Source organism: Pan troglodytes, chromosome 23, assembly GCF_028858775.2.
Source record: "Pan troglodytes isolate AG18354 chromosome 23, NHGRI_mPanTro3-v2.0_pri, whole genome shotgun sequence".
NCBI lineage: Eukaryota > Metazoa > Chordata > Mammalia > Primates > Hominidae > Pan > Pan troglodytes.
The window spans coordinates 44914930-44940818 of record NC_086016.1 but is presented as its reverse complement, the minus strand read 5'-3'; the positions used below and the strand labels follow the sequence as shown (position 1 = coordinate 44940818).

Genomic DNA, 25889 nt, shown 5'->3' with positions numbered 1-25889 from the left:
TCTTGGCCACTGTGTTGGAGGAGGTTGTTCAAGTGTCCATCGACCCTGTGAGAATGGAGTGCCCCAATGTGGGGGCACCTGGCTTACGGGCTCAGGAGCTGGGCTGCCGTGGAGCCTGGCCCCAGTCACCTTCTCCCTGGCCGATGGTTGTGGAAGGTCCCCATACTCCAGGCACTGTGCCAGGTCCCAGCCGGATGCCATTTGATCCATGCAACCTGTCAGGCAGATTGGATTCTATTTTACCGATGAGCAGTGTCAGGCGCAGAGCTCTTAGGTATTTTGCCTGAGGCAGCTGGATCATTAAGAGGTCCCCCCCCCCACCCCCAGGGTCTTGTGAAGACTCATAGATGCAGATTTCAGAGACCTTCCAGATTTGTGCATCCAGGCTAGCGTGTTCTTTGGTGTTGTCCCCTCTTGCTGTTTCTCATATTCAGCTTGTTCAGACCAGGGCTTCAGCTCCTCTTGAGGATTCCACTCATCAGACTGTTGGGTAGGGAAGAGCCTCTGAAACTGCCGCCTCCAAGCATGGGAAGAGGCCGCTCCTCTTTTGTGGACAAAGGGCCACAGAGGCCCTTTGTGTGACAGGAAGTCCTGCTTCTAGAAGGGGCTGCCTGAAAGTGGAGGGGTTGAAAGAAGCTGAAGCGTTGACCTGGGGCCACTCTGACTCATGAATGTTGTCAATAATGCCCTTTGTCTGTCTTGGGAACCTGGCACAGCAGACCTCGAAGGTGGCCTGGAGCATTCCTCTTCTCCCTCCTTCCTGCTCACTCTGCCCCCTGTGAATGCCTCTATTTTCTGACCTGAACAAAGGGCAGCCTCCTGACCCATTCTATATTTTTTCCTTCTATTTATGCCAGGAGAATCTTTCTGTCTCATCTGGGCCTGTGTGAGTTTTCTTTTTTAGGGTTTAAGTGCGTCTCTTGAGTTGGAAAACTTGCAGCTTAAGGGAGAGCTGTCCCACTGGGCAGGTGCCTCTGACGGAGAGGAGGCGTCGTCGGGAAGTATGTGGCCGTGGCTGCTCTGGCATGATCCTGAAGACTGACACGAAGGGGAATGGAGCCGCACAGAGAATTTCAGGCATCAGAGGGGAAGCGCAGGCACCCGGACCCACGGCCCAGCTCCCTGCAACATGGTCCACATGTCTCCTGTATTTGTGGCCATCTGTCAGTTGTTAAATACTGTGGTTAGGATGTGAGGACACCAGAAGCGAGGGAAGTGGTGGCAGAGATGAGCTGACACGTCCTCATGTGCTCTGAAGTCCTGATCCCCAGCTGGACGAGAGAGGATCATGTGTGTGCGCATGCCTGTGTGCAGGGATCCTAAGATTATGTTGGAATAACACTGCATCAGTCCTGGGCAGGCAGCTTTGTGTGTTGTGTAACTGGGGCTTCTTGCTGTGGGGACATGGTGGCAAATCAGTGAGCACTTGTTCTTTTTGTTTTTTTTTTTTTTTTTTTTTTTTTTTTTGAGACGGAGTCTCGCTCTGTCGCCCAGGCTGGAGTGCAGTGGCGCGATCTCGGCTCACTGCAAGCTCCGCCTCCCGGGTTCACGCCATTCTCCTGCCTCAGCCTCCCGAGTAGCTGGGACTACAGGCGCCCGCTACCACGCCCGGCTAATTTTTTGTATTTTTAGTAGAGACAGGGTTTCACCGTGTTAGCCAGGATGGTCTCGATCTCCTGACCTCGTGATCCGCCCGCCTCGGCCTCCCAAAGTGCTGGGATTACAGGCGTGAGCCACCGCGCCCGGCCTCTTTTTGTTTTTTGAGACAGAGTTTTGCTCTGTCTCCCAGGCTGGAGTGCAGTGGTGCGATCTCACTGCAACCTCCATCACCTGGGTTCAAGTGATTCTTGTGCCTCAGCCTCCCAAGTAGTGGGTGAGCCCGTGGTGCATTGCTGCTCTCGCCAGGCTCAGAGGCCAATGTGTGCCTCCTTCCTGGATGCAGTGGCACTCAGTGAGTGCTTCCACTCCTGCCCCCAGGGACAAATCCTTTGGCTTTATTAGCTTTGTCCTTACTTCCCCCTTAGACTGTGGCGGGTTTTGGGTACCCATACTTCTGGAGACCCTACCCTGGATTAGATTAGGTATGTTATGCTCACATGCAGTTTAAACACTTCTTTATGTTATAAAAGTAATTGGAAGGATTCTTATTATTTTGCTTTTGAAACTATTTGGCTATGAGAAGTTGATTTCTCCTCCACCTCCTCTAATTCATTTGTGCATTTGTTCAGAGGGAACAGTGTGCGTGAAGGGGTGGAGCTGATAGGAGTGTGGTGCTTGTGTTGGTAGACACAGGTGATTAACGGTGGCCAGAGCGTGTATAGTGTGGCCAGGAGTGTGGTGTGAGTGGTGAGGCTGGAGGAGCAGTAGTTACATCCTGGAGGCCCTGCTGGCTTCGGGAGGAAGTAGGGGGAGGAGTTTGAGTAGAGGCAAAACCTGATCTTTCCAGAAGACATTCCAACCACCATGGTAGAGTGACAGTAATGTCATGGAGAATGAAGGGAGTCGGGGACTAAACAAGTGGCTGCAGGTTAGTTAGGACGTTGTTAAGGATTAGGCAGGAGGCAATGGTGGCCTTAGTGAAGGTAGCTATCATCATGGGGACAGAGCCAAGTGGGAGGATTCAAGAGATATTGAAGAGCTGATGTAGTCTGGTCTTGGAAGCTGATTGAATGTGGTAGTGGTGAGGGGGGTTGGGTGTGGGAAGAAGAGGAGTTTCTGGCTTGAGAAGCTGGGTGAATGAATGGTGGGACCATTTCTGACGTAGAAAACCCAGGAACAGGAGTGGGCTCATAGGGAAGGGGATAGTTTGCAAGGACTGTGTGATGGCCAAGTGGAGGCATCCAGTAGGCAGAGATGCGGGTCTGGGCCAGACAGCAGATCAGGGGCTTGAGGTTAAAGGTGGTTTGGTGTGTGGGAACAGAAGAGGTAAGAGAGAGGGCCTGGGACAGAACCTGGGGAGCGCCAGCAGCCAAGAAACAGGCAGAGGAGGTTGGGAGAAGGCACACTGCAGCCACTACAGAAATGAGCTGGTGAGTGTCAGCTCCCTCCCCAAAGACTCCTCTTGCCCTCGTCCCCCACTGATTTGCTTCTGTGAGTTTGGTAATTGCCAGTGCGTACATCTAGTCACTGTGCAGACTCATTTGAGCATCTACCTCATGCTAAGCACTGGGGATACGGAGATGACACAGCCCTTGCCTCTTTTTTTTTTTTTTTTTTTTTTGAGACGAGTCTTGCCCTGTCGTCCAGGCTAGAGTACAGTAGTATGATCTTGGCTCACCGCAACCTCTGCCTCCCAGGTTCAAGTGATTCTCCTGCCTCAGCCTCCTGAGTAGCTGAAACTACAGGGGCATACCACCACACCTGGCTAATTTTTGTATTTTTAGTAGAGATAGGGTTTCACTGTGTTGGCCCGGCTGGTCTTGAACTCCTGACCTCAGGTGATCCACCCATCTTGGTCTCCCAAAGTGCTGAGATTATAGGCGTGAGCCACTGCGCCCAGCTACAGTCCTCGCCTTATAAGTTGATGTGTAGTGGATGCGCTGTGCCACTCTGCCTTTTTTGCTTATACCCAATTTCGGATGGAAAATAGCTCACCTGCTAGTTCTCTGTAACGGATGTGTTGTGTCCTTTCTGTCAACTCGTCATTGTTTTCTTAGCTTTGAGCAGCTGACTTGTTTCCAATTTTTGCTGTTATAAATATTGCAGTGATGAACATTTTGTCCAAGCTATTTTTTCTTTGAGTTTTTTTGCTTGGGGCATGTTCCCCAGAGTGGGACTTAAGGGTCAGAGGTTGGTAACTGTTATCTGCCTTGTTCTGTATTTTCAGATTTTTCCATGAAGCCTATTAGCAATGTTAGAGTACATTTCTGTTTTCCTGTAGCCCCACCAAAACTGGCATTGTCATATTAATTTTCCTTATTTTACAAGTTATTTCCATATTTTAAAGGAAGTTGTGCTTTTTCTTCCTGCATGGGAATTTGTTGCATTATATTTAGCTAGGTTACATTGCAGTAACAAGCAAACCCCAAGTCTCAGAGACTTAACCTAACACAAATGTCTTTCTCACTTGATCTGTGTGTCCCTTGTAGGATGGCTGGGGGTGCGGTTCCACAGAGTCCCTCAGGCCAGGCTGATTCAGGAGACAGCACTCTCTGAGAGCTGCCACTCGAGGCCTGCTCAGTGGACAACACAGTAGACAGGAGAGGCTGGGGGCTTTGTGTGGACTTTTCACTACTGATGTGGCCAGGACTACCAACACAGTCTGGCTTAGCAGGTAGAACTTAGTGAGCATTCCTGTCTCTGCCCAGCCATCTCCTCTTCTGTTTGTTCCTCTCCAGCAACTTCTTTGTCCAGTGGAATTGGATCCTCTGTCTTCATATCGGCTCTTAATGTATTTTAGGTAATAAGATTTTTATCAATTGTGTCTTTTTCTTTCTTTGCTTTCCATATTGTATTGTGCAAAAGTTTAACGTGAGTTTTGGACACATTCATGTTTTCCTCTGATACCTTATTATCACAAATTTATCTTTTCTCAAAGCCAGAGAATAAGCTGTTTTTCTTTGAGTTGCTTAAAATGGATTTTATTTGGCTCCTTATGACACTTGAAATTCATCAAAATATATAATGTCAGGTGGTTTTAATCTAAGTTAATTAGGTCCTTGGTGATGCCTGTTCTGCAACATTAAAACAAAACAAAAGAAACAAAAAACACCCAACCCCAAGCAACACCTCTTCATGACAGAAACACTCAGCAAACCAGGAACAGAAGGGAACTTGACTGGATAAAGGGTATTAATCAAAACTTCCAGGGCTGGCAGTGAAAGACTGAAAGCTTTCTTCCTACAATCCAGAAGAATAGGACCTTGATGTCTGTTCTCACTCTTTCTGCTCAATATTGTACTGGAGAGTCTAACCAGGAACTTCGAAGTTAGACAAGAAAACAAAAGGCATACAGATTGGAAAGGAAAAGGTAAAACACTCTCTGTTCAAAGATGGCATGATCTTATATAAAGAAAATCATAAGGAATCACCAAAAAAACTCTTAGAATTAATATACAGGTTCAGCAAGGTTGTAGGATACAAGATCAATATACAAAAATAACGATATTTCTATAATCTAGCAAGGAATAATTCAAAAAATGGAATTAAGAAAACAGTTTCATTTATTATAGTATATAAAGAATAAAATAGGAGTAAATTTATGAAGAGAAGTGTAAGACTTATATTCTGAAAATTACAAAACATTGTTGAAATAAATTTAAAAGGACCTGAATAAATGGAAAGAGATCCTACATCCATGGACTGGAAGACTTCACATAGTTCAGATGGCAGTACTCCTCAAATTGAGCTACAGAGTCACAGCAGTCCCTTTCAAAATCCCAAAGCAACAAGCCAATTCTAAAATCCCTGTGGAAATGCAAGGGACCAAGAATAGTCAGAACAGTTTTGAAAAGTCAGAGAACAAAGTTGGAGGGCTCACACTTCCCGATTTACAAAAATGTATAAATCTACAGTATTCAAGAAACAGTGTGGTGCGGGCATAAGGATAGACATGGAAAAATGAGATAGAGTCAAGAAAACAAAACTAAACCCCTACATTTATGGTCAGTTGACTTTGGACAAGGATGCTAAGCCAGTTCAATGGGGGAAAGAAAAATCTTTTCAACAAGTGACGCTGGGACAACTGGATATCTGCTTGCAGAAGCATGAATTTGGATCTCTGCCTCATGCCACATATAAAACTTAACTCCAGATGGATCAGAGACCTAAATGTAAGAGCTAAATCTGTAAAGCTTTTTTAATTAAAAAAAACTTTTAAAAAAATTAGTCATAATAAGTGATGTAAAACTCTTAAAACATAGCATAAGTCTTTGTCACCTTGGATTAGGCAGTGTTTTCCTAGATATGACACCAAAACAATCAACAAAAGAAAAAAGTGGGTAAATTGAACTTCATAAAAATTAAGAACTTTTGTGCTTCAGAGGATGTTATCAAGAAAGTAAAAAGACAACTCAGAATGGAAGAAAATAGTTTCAAATCATATATCTGATAAAGATACCTTGAATACATAAAGAACTCTTGGCTGGGTGCATTGGCTCACATCTGTAATCCCATTACTTTGGAGGATCACTTGAGGCCAAGAGTTTGAGACCAGCCTGAGCAACATGAGACCCTGTCTCTACCAAAAAAATCGAAAGAATTAAAAAAAAAAAAAAAAGAACTCTTAAAATTCAATAATAAAGGCCGGACACAGTGGCTCACACCTGTAATCCCAGCACTTTGGGAGGCAGAGGCGGGCAGATCACCTGAGGTCAAGAGTTCAAGACCAGCCTGGCCAACATGGTAAAACCCTGTCTCTACTAAAAATACAAAAATTAGCTGGGCGTGTTGGCCCATGCCTGTAATCCCAGCTACTCAGGAGGCTGAGGCAGGAGAATCGCTCGAACCCAGGAGGCGGAGGTTGCAGTGAGCCGAGACTGCGCCACTGCACTCCAGCCTGGGTGACAGTGACAGAGTGAGACTCTGTCTCAAACAAAACAAAACAAAACAAAAACCCCAAACTCAGCAATAAGAAGACACACCAGTTTAAAAAATGAGCAAAGGATCTAAACCGACGTTTCTTCAAAGATAGTATACAAATGGCCAATAAGCACATGAAAAGATACCCAACATCACTAGTCATTAGGGAAACACGAATCAAAATCACAATGAGATATCACTTCCCACCCACTAAGATGGTTACAATAAAAAAGACAACATGTGTTGGTGAGGATATGGGAAATTGGAACTGTCACACACTGCTGGTGGGATTGTCAAATGATGCACCTGCTTTGGAAAGCAGTCTGGCTGAATGTTGGAAACTCCTGACTTTGGAAGTTTCTCATTATGACCCAGCAGTTCTACTCCTAGGTATCTACTCAAAAGAAATGAAAACATCTGTCCATACAAAGGCTTGTACACAAATGGTAATAGCAGCACTATTAATAGCGGAAAAGTGGCAAACAACCCAAATGTCCAGTCACTTGGTAATGGGCAAACAAATTGTGGTATATTCATACAGTGGAATATTACTTAGCAACAAAAAGGAGTGAAATACTGACACATGCTGCAACGTGGACGAACCTTGAACCTGAAGACATTCTGGAAAAAGTGAAGGAAGCCAATCACCAGAGCCACATGTTATGATCCCATTTATCTGAAATGTCCAGCATAGGCAAATCCATAGAGACAGAAAGTAGATTAGTGATTGCCAGGATTGGGAGTAGAGGAGGTGGGGGATGACTGGGGAAGGGTGTGGGGTTTCTTTTTGGGGTGATGAAAATGTTCTAAAATGATTGTCATGATGTGGCACAACTCTGTGAACACACTCAAAATCATTGTGTACATTTTAGATGGGTGAACTGTGTGAATTATTATCTTAATAAAACTGTTAGAAAAATAGCAAGAATCTCAAGTACTTCACCCATCATCCCTCCCACAGCCTCTCCTGGCTAAATAATCCCATCCCTTTGGCTATTCTTGACAGACACATTTGGGTCTTTTCCATTTGTATACCCAGAATTTTATTCTTTTTGAGCCTCCTAAATTGTGACTTCCAGGATTAAACACAAAATCCCAAGGTAGGGGAGGAGGTGGTGGCGGTGGCAGGGGCTTCACCAGCTTGAAGAGAAGCAGCTGGGTATAGGGAAACCCAGGACCTGGGGTGGCCCCTCTCCAGCATGTTAGTGAGGGCTCTGTGCCCTGTCCCAGGGCGGGGCTCATATTCTGGTGGCACTGCTTCTGGTGTAACTGGCTGACCTTGGAGACTGGGCTTCTTTCCCCCTCCCTTTCCATGAATGTAAAAGAAGGAGTGGATTGAGGAGGAAGTTTGAGAGCTACCTGGTGTAATCCGTATTCCTGTTGACAGGAACAGTGTTACTCATTCAGCAAACACATGCTGACCCCCTGCTTTGCACAGCGTCTGAGATTCAGAGATGAAGACAGTATAAGGTCACGATCTAATGACTCACTCTGCACTACATTTCTTTCCTTCTATTGTATAAAATATAAAAATCTATTTTTGGTGTAAAATGACATCCTAATTACTGAGTAGTTAAGGAGTTTGAGTTTTTAAGCCCGTGCATGCTTTCCACTTGGTTTTACTGTTTGTTCTGTAAGGCGCTGTGTAGGAATAGTACTAGGTAACATCTGTGGAGCTGATAGCAAGCATTGTCCCGCTCCTGCCTACAGCCTTCGGAGGAGCTTCCCTGCAGCAGGCTGCTGGATGCAGGGGGCCGGGGGAATAATTCCATTTTAGAAACCCAGTAATTGTGTCTGGTGCTAGGTAGAATTTTCCTTCATTCAGTAGTTTATTGAAGGCCGGGTAGACGCCGATTGCCACTAACATGCAGTCTCTAGAAGTCAGGGACTTTATCTTGCACACTGCCATCTCCTGTTCCTGGAACATCGCAGGTGCTCAAGATGTGTTAATTAGCGAAGAAGCAAATGACTAGAGGATGCAGTGATAATGACCTTTCGTTCACCCTGAGAACTAGGCTGGCCAGGGAGTGTCTCTCCCTCTTGTAGGTAAGGAAACAGGCTGGCAGGAAGTGACTGCATAGAGTTAGGCAGACTGTAAAAGCCAGAGCGGGCACAAGAATCCAGGTCTCCTGACTCCATCCTTCCATTGTGTGTTCTAGTCCCACCCAACTTTGAAAGCAAAAGTTGTTATATATTTCTGTTAAAAACGTTGCCCTGTGGGAGTGCTTCCCATTCCCTCTGTGGGGTTGGCTCCACTGGAACGGGGAGGGGAGGAGCTGTGGAGTTGCATCGTTCTGGTTCAGTTAGGCCTGCTCTAACTGCGTCACTTCCAATCATTCTTCTTTCAAATCTTTAGACTCTTGTACATCTTCTTACACTACTGTTTGAATTCTCATGTTAATATCAAATTTGAAAAAGTGTCATTTTTGTCCTTTTTAAAGTAAGTTTTTCTGTTTTAAACCTCTGGAACATCAACTGAGTATTTAGGTTAGGGAAGTGTTCAGCCTCCATCTCCACATTCCCAGGGTGCTTGCCAACCAGAGGCTAAAAAAATATTGCTGTAAAAATCAGTCCAAGGCAAGTCTGGATCTGTCAGCTGATGTGTTCCCATTGCATAAGATAAATGAGTTTTGGGGACACATCTAATTACACGCTGTTAGCTCCAGCTCTTCATTAAGTTGCATAGGTGAGCTAAGAGCTGATGGGCTGGACTGGGACGGGTGACCTTGGGGCCTGTCCTACCTTTGCTGCTGATTCTGATAGCCCAGGTGGTTGTCAGCTGGAGCAAGCGGTCTGAATGCCACCAGGATGGCTGGTCATCAGCTTGTTTCCTTTGACCTATAAAGATGTTGGGGAAAACATGGTCATTTTAAGGGTTACTATATGAATCTGCATATAGGATTTTTAAAAAATACGAATTTGTCACAGACAGCATTTTTACCTTCTCCACCTCGGGATCCAGCACAAACAGCACCTCCTCTCTTCCCTTCCCTTGTTGTCTTCTCTTGTTTCTTGAGCACTTGCTTTGGGTTAGATAAAAAGGGTCAAGCCCTTCCCTCGTGGAGCTCCAGGTGGAGTGGGAGAAAGGCTCTTCACCAGCCAGGCACGGGTAGCACACACCGGAATGCCACTGTGCCAGGCTGTCGAGAGGGAGATGGTGCAACCTAAATGGTCCTGTGGAACATGCAGTTGGCCTGTGCAGAGGCATTCTTCATGTTTGGACAGCCTCTGCTTGCTGTGGTCCTTGGCACACAGCACACACCTGGTGAGCTCTTCCCATAGAAAAAGATTGCCTACCTGCTTCTGAGCCACTGCTGCTGTGACTGACCTTCCTTTCCTCTAAGGTCATGGGAAAGGGAGAAGGTCAGGCTTCTTTCTGACGCTTCCTGTGTGTTCCAGAGGGGAGGCTTCCTTATGCAGTTTCTGCATCAGGGGCTTCCCTTTCTTCTTCAGGCCAATTTTAAGAATAAGATTAATTGGCATATCTTTCTGTGGGATCTTCAGAACCGTCTGTGTTTTCATCCTCGGGTTTTAGGAATTCACTGCCTAGCATTCTCTATTCATACCTTCTGCTGCTTCGCGAGCCCAGGAAACAACTTGGAAACTGGATCTCCAGTGGAGAGAGTGATTGATTTCAAAAGACCTTCCCCAAACTTACCTCAAGTGATTGCTTGGTTTGTTTCAAAAAGATTTTAAATTTTGCTCGACTTAAATGGCAGTCGTTTTTAGGGCTGTCATCTAGAATCTAGTATTTAACATGATGATTTTGTTTTACTCTGTACAACTGTGGGTAGAGGGCAGGGAGCAAGTTAGCTGGGAAAAATCAACCAGGCAGGCGCAGGTGAGACTTCTACCGCTGTCATTCCAGAGTTCTCCAGTGGGAGATTGAAGTCTTCTGGAGATGGGGTCCAGACTGCTCGAGCCAGGAGAAGGGTCCCCCTGCGGGGCTCCATGTCTGTGTGGCTGGTCTTCAGATCGTGTGACCCCCTAGGGATGCTGGACTTTGCTGTTCTCGGAGCTGCATGGGTGCCATGGAAAGGGCTGGGAGCCAGTGTCCCTGCTCCTCACCCACAGTGGGGCCTTGGTCGAGTCTGAGGGAGAGCCGAGTTAGGGGAAGTGCAGGATTTGTGGCCAGGCAAGGGGTGTGGTAAGTGAAAGCACCTCGTATGCTGACTCACATGCCTGACTGCTTGCACAGGGCTCCTTGAGAATGAGGCCGTGTGGAGATTCAGTGTGTGGTAGTCACTGCACACAACCTTGGTGATCGAGCCGGGACATCTAGGCAGGGGCTCAGAGGTGGACTTTGGTGGTGGGGCTAGAAGTTGAACAAAGAGGTCATTTTGTTTTGTCTTCGGTGCCCATTTAAGCTCACGCATCATCATTTCTACTGCCGCCTGCCTGGGCTCACCCACAGCCATCTCACCAGGAACTGCTGCCACACCTGTCTTTCTGTGCCTCAGACATGCCAGGTGGGCCTCTCTTGCCTTTTGCTGGGGCTGCCTGTGCTCTGGGGGCCCATATGGCTTACTTCTTCCCATGTTGTCTCAGGTGTCACCTTCTTTGGGGACCTTCTCTGGTCACTCTGTTTAGAAGCAGTCTCCTTTCTGTCTCCTCCCTATCTCATCCTCGCTTATTTCTCTGCATAGCACCTGCTGGGTCAGTCACCTGTGCCAGAACACAGACCCATGAGGGCAGGAGTTTTGGTCTGTTCTGTCCGCTGTTAGATTCCCAGCATTCAGAACACTGTGTGGCTGCACAGGCACCCAATATACAGGTGTTGAAAGAATGGAAAGTAGGCATTGGTGGGTAGATTACTAATGCATTCACAATGGGTGTAAATAGGTATATGCTAATTTAATTTACTGCCCCTGCCCCCCACTTTTTTTTGAGGCAGAGTCTTGCTGTGTTGCCCAGGCTGGAGTGCTATGGCATGATCTCGGCTCACTGCAACCTCCGTCTCGCAGGTTCAGGTGATTCTCTTGCCTCAGCCTCCTGAGTAGCTGGAATTGCAGATGTGTGCTGCCACACCTGGCTAATTTTTGTATTTTTAGTGGAGATGGGGTTTCACCATGTTGGCCAGGCTGGTCTTGAACCCCTCATCTTAGGTGATCCACCCAGTTGGACCTTCCAAAGTGCTGGGATTACAGGCATGAGCCACCATGCCCAGCCATAACCCCATCTTTATTTCTGCTTTGATATATGTAAAAGTCTTTTTTCTTTTTTTGCTTTGATACAAAATACATACTACATATTTTCACTTAAACCAGTCCATCCTCTGCCTTTGCCTATGCTTCATGTCCCCTTAGAATGTTTGAGTCTTCATAGGACTTAAAGATCACCTGCTCCATGAACAAGGGAACTGAAGGTCAGAGGGGAGGAGTCTTGTGCTAAGTCCGGGGTCATTCTGCTCCATCTCCTTCCACTGATACTGGAGCCAGGGAAGGGAACCAACATGGATTGTTCGCCAGATGAGAGACAGGTATTTCCCCGCATGATCTAAGTGAATCCTCAGAAGTCACAGGGTGTGCATTGTCATCCCTGTTTCATGAGTGGAATTCTGTAGGTTTTTTTTTTTTTTTTTTTTTTTTTTGAGATGGAGTCTCACTCTGCCGCCCAGGCTGGAGTGCAGTGGCGCAATCTTGGCTCACTGCAAGCTCCGCCTCCCGGGTTCACGCCATTCTCCTGCCTCTGCCTCCCGAGTAGCTGGGACTACAGGCACCCGCCACCATGTTCGGCTAATTTTTTGTATTTTTTTTAGTAGAGACGGGGTTTCACCGTGTTAGCCAGGATGGTCTCGATCTCCTGACCTTGTGATTCACCCACCTCGGCCTCCCAGAGTGCTGGGATTACAGGCGTGAGCCACCGTGCCCGGCTGGAATTCAGTAGTTTTCAACAGGAAGAATGAAGTGATAGAATGTACCTGGGTAACGTGGCCAGTAAGACTTGATGGCTAGGTCATCTCTCAGGGGTGCCATGGAGCCCCTGGGATGCCTGGGACTCTCTGAGCTCTCCAGGTCTCATGCTGTCTGAGGGTGCTGCTTGTGGGGCCACCTGTGTTCCCTCGGGACCAGTGTGTTTCAGTGTCTGGCCCGTGAACCTGTTCTCAAGTTGACCTTGTCTCTGTGGAAACACTTTTTCCTCGAAGCCAGTGTTTGGGATTTTGGTAACAAGCCAAATTGAAATCTCAGTGATTATAGGACTTGATGAATAATTTGTGTTGCAAAAGATTGAAAAATCATCCCTCACGAAGTCCATTTTAAGTGTTGCCTAAGTACAGTTACTTCATTAAAACTGCTCACCAGCTGGTGGCAAAGCTTATGTGGAAACAAGTTTTTCTGGTGCTCTGACTCTAGACAAGACCATGAGTCTGGAGCATGTCCACAGTAGGTCTCTGCACATGTGGAAGAGGGGCAGTCTGTGCAGGAGAGCCTTCTTCCCCCCACCCCGCCCCATGGGAAAAGGAGAGAAATGGTGAGTTAGGTCAGGGGAAAGGGGAACAGGGAGGAGGCAGGTCCTCGATAATCAGGAATATGGCACAGACACTGCTGGACTCTGAGGTTTCCTAAAAAATTCATGCCCTGGGCTGGGCACGGTGGCTCATGCCTATAATCCCAGCACTTTGGGAGGCCGAGACGGACAGATCATGAGGTCAGGAGATTGAGACCATCCTGGCTAAAACAGTGAAACCCCGACTCTACTGAAAATACAAAAAAAAAAAAAAAAAAAATTAGCCGGGCGCGGTGGCGGGCACCTGTAGTCCCAGCTACTCAGGAGGCTGAGGCAGGAGAATGGCGTGAACCTGGGAGGTGGAGCTTGCAGTGAGCCGAGATTGCGCCACTGCACTCCAGCCTGGGCGATAAAGCGAAACTCTGTCTCAAAAAAAAAAAAAGAAAAAGAAAAAGGAAGAAAGAAAGAAAAGAAAAGAAAGAGAAAAGAAAGAAAAGAAATCCATGCCCTGGCTCCATTTTTTCTTTCAGTGACCCTCACTGAGGAGCTGTGGGTACCGTGATAGGCACTAGGGAAGGCAGGTGACTCGAGTATGATCTGATCTACCAGGGTTAACAACTTGGTTGGGGAAAGAGGAATGGGGGCCAAATAATGGCACCATAGAGGAACTATAACGGGACAGTGGTGGGCAAAGGGTCACTAGAACGGTGGGGGGCTCCTTGGAGGAGATGACACTCAAACTGGGCCTTGCAGGGTAGGTGGGAGTTGACCAGCAAGGCGGCAGTCTCAGGTGGCAGTGTGCTGCACGTGTGGCTATCAGGGCCAGCCCATGAGGGGCAAGGCTGCTGGGCAGGCTGGGAAGCCAGAGTGGGGAGGCCCCAGGAGGTGTTCTGTGTGCAGCTGCCACATTGAAAGGTGTGTAAGTGTAGTTGGAGGATGTGCAGCTGAGGCAGCGCCCAAAGGAGGTGGTGTACACAGAAGCCAAGAAGGGAAAAGAAGGGAAAAGGCGATCTGCACACACACAGTGCCTTGAAGGTCTTGCGTTTCCCGTAGAAATTGTGCTGTAGCTCTTTACCAGATTGACTGGTATTTGGGCACACAGTTGAGCATACTCTGGGCCTCGGTTGTATGTTTTGAATTTAGTGTGGTTTTTATTCAAAGCCTCAGTGCTCTCTGCACGTTTCCATACTCCCATCTCAACTCTAAAACTTATAAGTTGTTATTCAGATCAACTTGCTGGTAAAATTAGAGAAAATTTCAAAGCTTCTTTTTACTCTCTTTGTCTCACATTTCTCCAATGGGGAAAAAGCCTGGAAGACAAGTGTGTTAAAGAACTGGCTGTTCTTGTAAGTATTTGAGGAGAACAGTGTGAGTCATTGTAGCTTTTCACTGGTATTTGAGTATCCGGTTTATTTTTAAACAGTTCTGTGAACTGGAGTTTCTTCCATGGTTTCTGTTACCATGGCGCCATAATATTTCCTCGTCTGCTTGTTCATACTTTCACACACTTCAGCATCACATTTACAATTCCTTACAATCAGAATATCTTATTCATAATTTCCAAGAATGTTTCTCCAGCTGCAATAGCATTTTTCTCCAAATGGGAAAAGTCCGTTGTTCTGCCACTTGCAGATGCTGGGAAGAAAGAGGGTCTGGTTCTGTGAAGGACGGTGCAGGGTGCGGGGGCTGTGAGGGCCCCGTCGGGGTTTGAGTGGGTGGACCTATGTCATCTGTGTGGAGCCACTTCCCCTTTAGGCGCCACGGTTGAGAGTATAGGACGGACAGGCTGCTGCTTTTGCTTGGGAGGAGTTGGTGTTATACATTTTGGTCTAGACATCTAACAGACCACCCTTGGTTCTTTGGTCCCCTCAAACATGAACATGGGTGTGTTCTGTTGCTCTTATTTATTTTGTCATTTATTTTTGGACTTGAATTGAGGCTTCCACTTTGGGCAGGTCTCTTGTTTTGAGAATCTGCAGTCCAGAGAAAAACAATGCTGGGCTTGGCAGTCACTGGTGAAGTCGGCTTTGCCCGCCCTCCAGGCATGCAGGATTATTCAGAGAGGTACCTTTCTACATCTCATTGCTTTGAGAAATATATATTTCTTAAAGAGTTGTTCAGGATTTAAGGAAAGTTGGGGAGGTATATGGAACCATAGAGATAGTTTGTTTCCAATCTCTTAAAGTCTTAGACCTCAACTTTTCAGGGATAACAAGGTTTTCCTCTGACACATAAAGATAATAATAGACTAGGTTCTGAATATGTGCTTTGGACTTAATTATGGGAACTTGGCTTTGCCAGGTGTTTTCAAATTCTGCTGTAAATATAAATGCTGATTCAATGATACAGCAACTCTTGATACTTGAGAATTTAAAGTGCTGCGTAACTGATTGGACATTTCGTCTCCTAACACAGTTGGTTCCTCTGATTCAGAGAGGACCCCTTTTTGAAGATCAAAAGCAAAATAAAAGTGTGGAAAGTGTGGACTTCTAGTGGCATGTGGACAGAGGGGTGTCCTGGGGGCTGCCCAGGAGGCTCCAGGTGGGAAGTGCTTCTGACTTAGTGGCTCTACAAGCTGGCCATTGTGGAAGAATTGGCTTTTTCCTTTTTTTTTTTTTAGAATTGACTTTGTAAGAATCATCAAAAAATTGTTTTGCTCTCAGCTCAATAAACATTTGTAGTTAATAATCCGAGTAACTAATCTTTTTTCTCTCCTGTGTAATCCAAGATATGTCAGTATATGGTCTTCGTGAGTAAAATTGATACCAATAGTACATTATCCTAAAGGTCTTATTTGATATCCTTTTATCAAGTCAACACTTTACTGTCCCACCATTTCACTTGTAAAGATCCCCAAGTGTGTCGCTGTCAGTTTCAACAAATGTTAGAAAGGACCTGTTGTCATATGTGAGATACGCTTCTGGAATTCACTGTCTAGAGGGGAAAGCAGACTGTACACAGGTAAAAACTGAGGTAGTGGTATGTGCTTTGAGGAAATATAAAAAGAGTTAGAAGGTAACAGGCTAGAGTTGGTGGTGGTGGGAGGTGTGGCTAGATTCTCTAAGGGATGCCCCAAATGGTGTGAGGGAGCCGGCCATACGCTTGTCTCAGGGAAGAACATTCCTGGCAGAGGGAACAGCATGTGCAAAGGCTCTGAGGCAGGGTTGAGCTTATTATGTTGAAGAAACAGAGAGAAGATCCTGTGCTGGGACAGAGAAGGGCCAGCAGGTAAGGGAGAGTAGTGGGGGAATGGGTGGAAGGGCCGGCAGGGGCCGGGTCATGACGGGATTTGCAGTACAGCGGAGGAGTTAGGGTTGAAGTGATGTGATGGTTTAGAGAAGGGAAGTGACATGATTTGAGTATTTACAAATATTGCCCTGAAGAGGCTAGAAACTGGAAGTGAGGATAGATTTTCTGTTCTCTTTAACGTTGAGTTTCCATGGGAAAACATTAAACGTTTTCATTTTAGCTTTGAAAATTTAGGGTTATTAATACCACCTGTGTTCCTTATAATTGGGGGTTTTGTGACATTTTCTGGGCTGTTTTGGAAGAGGGATTGTGTAAGTGAATATACCCTGGTTGTTAACCATAATAATAACAACGTGATCTCTGCATGGCTCTGTTAAATTAAAAAATGTAACTATTAATAGTGTGTGAAATAGTTCTCAGCCTAGCCAGCAGCTGGAAGATTACATATTATGAGAAACTCATCAAGTTTAAACCACATGGGGATTTCTGTGTAGAAATATACCAGTTCCTCCTTCCTTCCTCGCTGTTCCTGTTTCAGGGCAGGCATCGGCTTTGTGGAGCCCTCTGAACCCTGGCTGGTTCCATTGACGCTGACTATGTTCCTCCACTACCTTCCCATCACCTAAGGTCTCTTCTATCTCGGACACCTCCTGCCTCTCCCACTCTGCACCTGCCCCATTCCCATCCAAGGTTCACCTTGGTGTCGCTGGCTTGGAAGCCATTTCCTCACTTCCCTGGGTGGAAAGCAGCTACTTCAGTCCTCCAACAATCCCAAGGAGTGGTAGGCAGTGTTAGTTTTGTTTTCTAGATGAGGAAACTAAGGTTCAGGAAGGTTAAGTAACGTGACCCTGGTTACCCAGCTGGTTTGCAGCAAGGCTGGGATTCATTCATTGCTGCTTCTCACATATCATTGCCTCGTGTAAGCCAGGTGCTGTGCCCAGCCGTGGGATACAACTGTGAACAAGGCAGGTGTGAGTTAGGTGTCTGCCTCCCTCAACACCTTGAGCTGTTTGAGCAGGCAGGCTTCTGGAATAGGCATGCAGTGAACACTGAGCGAATGAATGAGTGAATGAAAGAATTCCTGTAAACATTCTACTCTTGTTGGACCCGGGTTGGCATGCTGCCTCCCTTAGCATCCAGCCTGTCACTCTTCAGAGTCACACACACGTGACTCACCTCTGCCTTTCCTTGGTGTCTTTTGTTGCCTGTGTCTCATGCAGGAGGCAGCACAGCCTGGTGGCTCAGGGAGGCTCTGGAGCACCTGGTCTAGATTTGAATCCAAGCTCTGCCACTTACTAGTTGTGTGACTTGGGCAAGTTATTTAAACACTCTTCTGCCTCTGTTTCTTCATCTATAAATTTACTTTTGAACTTGAACTGTCAAAAACTTTCATTTTTTAATTCTTAAACTTTCCCACTGACCCAAACCAGATTGAGAAATTGGATAACCAAAACCATGGAGGTATTTTTGCTTTTTATGAGCGTGCCTTTTGTTATTTCAAAATGACCTACTTTCATACTTCAAATGCATTTTAGAAACATTTTGATTAATTTAAAAGACAATCATTTTCAAAATTAGTTTATTGAATAACGTTTTCCCTTGTTTATGTGGTGTGAACGTGGGTATCCATGTACTTCTTGGGTCAGGTTTGAGTGGGTGCCTCATCTGTGCTAGGCTCTGCGTGAGACACGAGGACAGGAGGGTCCAGAGAAGGTCTGAGAGCTGAGACAAAGGTGCTGAGTGTGTCCAGGGCCCAAACCCAGAGGTCCTGGTGCTGCTGCATGTTGTGGCTGTGGAATTGGGGCAGAGAGCACAGGTAGCAGGAAAGTGTATGAGTTAGGCTGCAAGTCACAGAGACCCTCAAAATAATAGTGGCTTAAAGAGAAGTTTATTCCTCTCATCTGCAGAGTCCAGAGGTGGCATGGCTGGTGGGCACACCACACTGTCAGAGACCCAGACTTCCTCTGTCTCGTTTTGTGCATGGCTCTGTTCCCAAGTCACCTCATGGTTCATGATGAGAAAAGCATGGCATTCATATTTAACACAGCGAACTTTGTGCTAGGATTGGGACACAAAAATAAACTCCATGTGGTTCCTGCCCTCAAGGATCTTAGTTCTCTTGGGAGAGACAGATGCCTGGATGACCGCCCTCCATCTGAGGTTAATTGGAAGGAGCCCTGTGTGAGAGGAACACAGGCAGGCAGGCCAGGCAGCAGAGCTGACATTTGGGAATAAAGGAAGTCTTTATGAAAGAGGTGGCATCTGATCTTGATCTTAAAGAATAATTAGTATCTTGACAGTCATCTGGAAGGCTGTTTGAGGGAGAAGGGTACTGTGAAGGGAGGTATGAAGACCTGAAAGGGCAGGGCTCTGTTTGGAGCCCCGGGTGGCGGGTCACTCTCCTGCCTTGTCCGAGTTGAAGTAGACCATCATTCTAGAGCAGACGTCACACAATTGGAAAGATGTCCCCAGCTGTGTGATTAGTATGACATCCATTCTAAAAGGTGAACAAAAGAACCTGGAAAGAAACCAGACAGGATCGTTTTGGAGTTCTGAGATACTCATTCTTTTGCCTGTACTTTGGAAGCAGGATCAAGCCATTCGTAGGCACGCCACTCCCACTGAACATTTCACAATCCACTGAGCCCAGTGCTGTCACTGTGTTTCAGTTCTCAGAAGCCATTGACAGCATCTTCAATGAGAAGTCCTGGGACCCAGAGTCAGAGCACTTTTTACTGGTTTTTTGCAAGATACAAATATTAATTGCTGTTGACTTTCCCTTTAAATTTTAGCCTCTGTGTGTGGGCAGGACTTGTAGCATAGATGAGACCTTGTGTTACCAACATTGTAAGTAATTTATGTGATGTGGACGTGCTTGGGAAGCATGGACTTTCTTTATGCTGACTGTGGCTTGTTTCACAGTGAGACCCTGATAATGAGCTCAAGCCCGGACACTGGGGTCCTGGTGCGTATAGTTGCACAGGGCGGCCGTCAGGCCTGGATCTGATGAAGTAGGGAGGATCTTTGCAGCCATGCTCACTGCACATACACACTCTTATAATTACTCGGCTTTAATTCACGTTTATTCTTCCATAATCTCCTGCTTATAGGAGGCTGTCTTAAAACATTTTAAACTCAGAGAACTCTAAGAGCTTGTTCAATCCCACTCTCTTCTTTTCATGTGAAAGTAGTTGGATGCTGAGAAGATAAGGGACTTGCCCAATGTCCCATTGCTGTTTAATGGCAAATTTGGGATGAGGCTTCTAAATTTTGGTACTGAGAGCTCTTTGTAAGTGTAAAAAATGACTTCAGAATTATCAAAAATGAAATTATGTTCAGTGTAGCTTTATTGATTTTGTTTGTTTAGAGGTATATGTATTTGTGTGTATTTTTCCTTAAATTTGGTGTTCCAGGTAGGGTATACCCAGTGATTCCCTTCACCAGCCTGATTACCTACAAGTGCCTCCACCACTATTTTGGGGTGTACTTCATTGTCTTCAGACATTAACACCATCTACTGAGTTTAATGAGCATCAGTCCATCAGGCCCAGTGAAACACTCTGACAACTTATATATTAAAGGAGTTTCACATCTAAAATTTCACAAATGAGGCTTATGTATTTGAAGTTTCTTAAAAATAAAAACAAAACCAACCTGATTTCTGTACTCTGATGCATGAAATTAGAAGCTATGTGAGGCTCACCTGCCTCCACAGCAACTGAAGTCTTGTTTTATGTGAACACCTTCTTTTCTTTCCTTCTTCTGTCCATTTCTGATGCATGTGTAAGATGGCAGGTGATATTTCATCGCCTACAGCACTCTCAGATTCAGCACGTGAAGAGACAGTGAATCACTTTAAGGACTTCAGAGGCAGCAACATTTTTTAGCCAAGGTGTTTCTTTGGGCCATTTTCCTCCTATGCCTCTCCGGGTGTGTTCCCGTCCTTTCTCAAGGGTTTATGGTTTGCCCCTTAAGTGTAGATTGAGGACATCAGATTGAAATCTTGCTCTTTAAACTGTATCCAGAGGTTCATCAACTCTCTTTGGAATGTGTGAGCCAGAGAGCCTCAGGGAAACAGTGGGACAGAAGTGGAAGCTGCATGTGCCATGACATCCCCAACCTGGGCTCCGCCTGAGGACTACCTGAAAACCCAAACATCTGGACATGAGGGCTCGGCTCAGTGGAGTATGGGACCATGACATGACGTTTTACAGCCATTAAAAATGACTGGGGCCGGGCACGGTGGCTCACGCCTGTAATTGTAGCACTTTGGGAGGCTGAGGCAGGCGGATCACCTGAGGTCTGGAATTCGAGACCAGCCTGACCAACATGGCAAAACCCCATCTCTACTAAAAATACAAAATTAGCCAGACGTGGTGGTGCATGCTTCTAATCCCAGCTACTCGGGAGGCTGAGGCAGGAGAATCGCTTGAACCTGGGAGGCAGAGGTTGCAGTGAGCCAAGATCACGCCATTGCACTCCAACTTGGGCAAGAAGAGCAAAACTCAGTCTCAAAAATAACTAACTAAATAACTAACTAAATAAATAAATAAAAGACTGGGGCCAGGCGTGGTGGCTCACGCCTGTAATCCCAGCACTTTGGGAGGCCAAGATGGGTGGATCACTTGAGGCCAGAAGTTTGAGACCAGCCTGGCCAACATGGCGAAACCCTGTCTCTACTAAAAATATTTTTAAAAATTAGCTGGGCATGGTGGCGGGCACCTGTAGTCCCAGCTACTCGGGAAGCTGAGACATGAAAGTTGCTTGAACTCGGGGGCAGAGGTTGCAGTTAGCTAAGATTGTGCCACTGTGCTCCAGTCTGGGCAACAGAGCGAGACTCTGTCTCAAAAAAAAAAAAAGTAACTGGAAGATACCCAGACAACAGGGAGAAATGCTGCTTATGCAGCTGAGGAAAGCAGACCACAGGATGGCTTGTTGGCTGCAAGGACAGTGAAGTCAGGCCATAGATGATGGGAGAAGCAAGGGCTAAATGAGGAGAGCGGAGGCTGGTGGGACAGAACTGGCCATGAGGAGCCCCTGTTGGCCTTGACAGCTCTGTGCTAGTCAACATTTGGACTTAAAATCATCATGGGCTTGGCAGTGTGGGGAGGGTGGAAAGAGGAGAGCCAGAGGTTCTCTTGAACAGGAATCGTGAGCTTCAGAGCTGCCGAGGAGCCCAGCCAGGTGTGGTAAGCAGAAGAACTGCACTGAGGTTGCTCTGTTGTTTGTTTTTCCTTAACCTCCTCCGAGCATTTTTTTTTTTTTTAAGAGATAGAGTCTCTCTATGTTGCCCAGGCAGGAGTGCAGTGGCTATTCACAGGCGTGATCATAGCTCACTGCAGCCTTGAACTCCTAGGCTCAAGCAGTCCTCCCACCTCAGCCTCCTGAGGAGCTGGGACCACAGGTGCACTCAGCTCCAGAATGATTTTTTTTTTTTCCTGTGGGAAGAAGAGGGCTGGTCTGTCATGTTGAGTGAAACAAGATGTGTTTTCCCCCCTCTCTTTTTCTCTTTTCTTCTTAACAGAGATATTGGAGAGTCTGTGCTGTGTTTCTTTGAAGTGGTTCTGTGTCCTCGTGGAGTTCCTAAGATTCCCCTTCCTCCCACTGTTTTTCTTCAGTTTGCAGTGGATAGTTCTGTGCCATGAGGTGGTTTGAAATCCTCTGGTTTTCGGTGATGGTTTCTATAGCAACAGTGAGTTGTGTCTGCCTGGAGATGCTGGCTGTTTTTTTAATCTCTGGAAGCACCTTTGAGTGTGTTCTGCCCCACCCTGCCCAGGCTGATGGGTGCTTCTGGAGGGCCTAGGACCTGCTGAGCTCTAGGCCTCAGTGTGATTCCCTTGAGGGAGGGGCCAGCCTTTAAGCCCAAGCATCTTGCAGTGCGCAAGCTGTTTCCCGTTGTTGAATCAAATGTACTACACCATGTTCCAGAGAGATATAAGTCACTTTATTTGCTGATTTCTTATCTCTTCCTTTGAGGAATGTTCACTTTTCCAGATGAGATCACTGGAAACAAAATGAGTTGTGCCAGATAGTTGAGCTCTTAAAAAACATCCCAGCTTTGCTAATGGTGCAAAGCACTATCTTAATGTGGGCCTTACTGCCTGAGCGCCCACTGGCTTATAGGGGGTGACCTGGGTGGTAGAGACAAGCAAGAGACCCCATTCTTCCAGGAGACTGACTGGACATACATGAATAGCCCGAGCTGAGCCAAGGCTGGTGACATAGAGGGCCCAGGGACCCATGGGCCGCAGCTGGGTTGTCAGGCAGCAGGAGGGCCTCCCGTGAGGCCGGTGGTAGACAGGCAGGGTTGAACCACACAGCCCCCAACCGTGGTTGCTAAACCCATGTGTGGTTTAGATTAACATGTGCAGTAGTGTTTACGAAAGAATTCTAACCATTAGAGTTATAGCACCTTCACATAAATGCTCTCATTATTTTCCATCTTTGAATCCTCAGTCTCCATAAATCAAAATTACCCAGGCTCTTCAACTTTTCTTGTCCTGAATTCATCCAGCAATTTACAAAGCAACTGCTTTGTGTTTGACACTGGATGCTGGGGCTGTAGCAGTGATCACAACTGACATTTGTCCCTGCCCTCCTAGAGCTGATACTTTTTTGTTTGTTTGTTTAAAGACGGAGTCTTGCTCTGTCGCCCAGGCTGGAGTGCTGTGGCGCGATCTTGGCTCACTGCAACCTCTGCCTGCCAGGTTCAAGTGATTCTCCTGCCTCAGCTTCCCAAGTAGCTGGAACTACAGGCATGCGCCACCACACACAGCTAATTTTTGTATTTTTAGTAGAAATGGGGTTTCACCATGTTGGCCAGGCTGGTCTTAAACTCCTGACCTCAAGTGATCCGCCAGCCTCGGCCGCCCAAAGTGCTGGGATTACAGACGTGAGCCACCGCCCTGGCCCTAGAGCTGACTTTCTAGAGGGTCAGACAGACAAGAAATAAAACATTTAAGTAAATTATGTAGCTCGTTAGGAGGTGGTAAGTGCTTGGGAGAGAAAAATAAAGCAGGGAGGGGGTCTGAGGGGGCTGGGGCAGGGTTAGAAAAGATCTCACTGGGGCCGGGCGCAGTGGCTCACGCCTGTAATCCCAGCACTTTGGGAGGCCAAGGCGGGCCGATCACGAGGTCAGGAGATCGAGATCATCCTGGCTAACACAGGTGAAACCCCGTCTCTACCAAAAATATAAAAAATTAGCTGGGCTTAGTGGCAGGCACCTGTAGTCCCAGCTACTTGGGAGGCTGAGGCAGGAGAATGGCGTGTACCCGGGAGGCAGAGCTTGCAGTGAGCTGAGATCGCACCACTGTGCTTCAGCCTGGGCGACAGAGCTAGACACTGTGTCGAAAAAAAGAAAAAAAGAAAAAAAAACATCACTGGGGTGGGGGCTGATACAGGCCTGTGGGGCAGGAGGGAGACCATTTCAGGGAGGAGACGAGCACATTCACTGTGCCTGGCAGTGCCCGGACCAGCAGAGGAGCCAAGTGGAGCTTGGTGTAGGGTGGACAGCAGTGGTGGCGGGTTGGAGAGCAGGGTCTAAGGACAAAGTAGCTGGGTGGAGGTGAGCAGATGCGGGCTGGGAGGACCTGGGCTTTTACTCTGCATGGGGGGCTTAAGAGCAGCAATGTGGTCTGCCTTGCATTTTGAGAGGGTCACACTGTTCAGAGTGGACTGAAGTCAGATTGTTAAATATATCATGCATTGAGAAAGCATGCAACAGTGCATACAACTACAGTTGTATGTACAAGTATGAAATTAATATGTTCTAATTTTTAAAAACAGTAGCACAGATACAAAACATTAAGTTACTGTGGGAAGCTGGGAGCCCTGTTAGAGGGAAGACGACTGCAGCCACACAAAGGAGAGGTGATAGTGGCACTGACAGTGGAGAGATGCAGGGGGTCTGGTCATCTCCTTGGCTTTTTGGAGGCAAGGCCGGTCCAGGAGGTGCTCATGGACCTCCCCCGCTCCCTAAAGCTGGGGCCTGGGGGTCTTGTGGGAACCTCCCTTCCTTCTAGTATGGGGCCATTCATGAAACAAAGTCGGGTATTCTCCAGGATTTTTTTTTTTTTTTTTTTAAAGAGACCATGTCTCGCTTTGTCACCCAGATTGAAGTGCAGTGGCACAATCGTAACTCACTGCTGCCTCAAATTCCTGGGCTCAAGCAGTCCTCCTGCCTCAGCCCCCTGAGTAGCTGGGAGTACAGGCATGCACTACCACACCTGGCTAATTTTATTTTTTAATTTATTTTAGAGATGGGATCTCACCATCTTGCCGAGGCTGGTCTTGAATTCCTGGCTTCAAGCAGACCTCCTGCCTCAGCTTCTCAAAGTGCTAGGATTACAGGCATGAACCACCATGCCCAGTCAGGATAAATTTTTAGAGGAAATAGTTGAGGCCGGGCGCAGTGGCTCACGCCTGTAATCCCAGCACTTTGGGAGGCCGAGGCAGGCGGATCACGAGGTCAGGAGATCGAGACCATCCTGGCTGACACGGTGAAACCCCGTCTCTACTAAAAATACAAAAAATTAGCCAGGCATGGTGCGGGCGCCTGTAGTCCCAGCTACTCAGGAGGCTGAGGCAGGAGAATGGCGTGAACCTGGGAGGCGGAGCTTACAGTGAGCCGAGATCATGCCACTGCACTCCAGCCTGGGCAACAGAGTGAAACTCTGTCTCAAAAAAATAAAAAAAAAGAAGAAGAAGGAGAAATAGTTGAAGATGAAGTAGCTTAGTGGAGGTGAGCAGATGCGGGCCTGCGGGCCAGGAGGACCTGGGCTTTTACTCTGCACAAGGGACTTAAGACCAGCAATGTGGTCTGCCTTGCATTTTGAGAGGGTCACCGTGTTGAGAATAGACTGAAGTCGGATTGTTAAATATATCATGCATTGAGAAGACATGCAACAGTGCATACAGCTACAGTTCTGCGGCCAATTATGAAATGAATATGTTCTCATTTTTAAAACCAGTAGCATGGGTACAAAACTCTGAGTTACCATGCAGCTTATCTATGATGCCAGATTAGTCCTTTCTAAAGTGCACCCTGCCCCACAGAAGCATGTGAGCTTCCGCTTTGTTGGGTGCTGGGACAGCCACAACACTCACTCCCTCTGCCTCTGCCGGAAAGACCCCTCCCCTGTCCTTCTCATGCCCACTGCCCATCTTCCTGCAGTCCTCAGAGAGGTCGCATTCTATCTCAGTAAGCCCGCCCCCACCCCCAGGTCTTTTAGAGTGCCCTACTTCTCTGTGTCCTGGTGCTTTTCACATCATATAGCTGTTTTTACTTTGCTGTGTGCCAATCTGCCCTAGTAGGATGTCAGCCCCAGGAGGGCAGGGACCCAGTCTGCCTTGTTCACTGCCCCTCCCCAAGTTTAGAAGAGTGCCTGGCACATGGTAGATGTTCAAATGGTAAATATGTCCCTTATCAAAGGATCCTCCCACCTTGGGCCCAAACATTGGCTTAGAATAAATCGTTATTTCCCAACCACTGAAGAATCTCCCCCCAGATAATGAAGAGGAAACGAGCTGCAGGTCAGCCTGTGCTCAGTGCAAGGCCTGTGGAGCAGCCAGAACCCAGCCAGCCAGGTGTGCTCGGGCCGTGGCAGTGAGGATGTCCCCCTCTGCCTACCTCTGCAGTTAGAGGATTAGAGCGGGGTAGCGGGGGCTTTCTCCCG

The 25889-nt window shown here is 47.0% G+C and overlaps 1 protein-coding gene across 12 annotated transcripts in view; it reads left to right on the top strand.

The window, feature by feature from the left end:
• Positions 1 to 25889, top strand: part of PACSIN2 (protein kinase C and casein kinase substrate in neurons 2) — a 146256-nt gene that overhangs the window by 67733 nt on the left and 52634 nt on the right. The window contains exon 1 of one of the 12 annotated variants that reach the window (XM_054676163.2): positions 3160 to 4399. The exons of 10 other annotated variants lie outside the window; for them this stretch is intronic. The gene's annotated coding sequence lies outside the window, so the exon portion shown is untranslated. Of the gene's footprint in view, positions 1 to 3159; positions 4400 to 25889 lie in introns of those variants that run through there. One more of the 12 variants, XM_063807998.1, reaches the window with a different exon arrangement.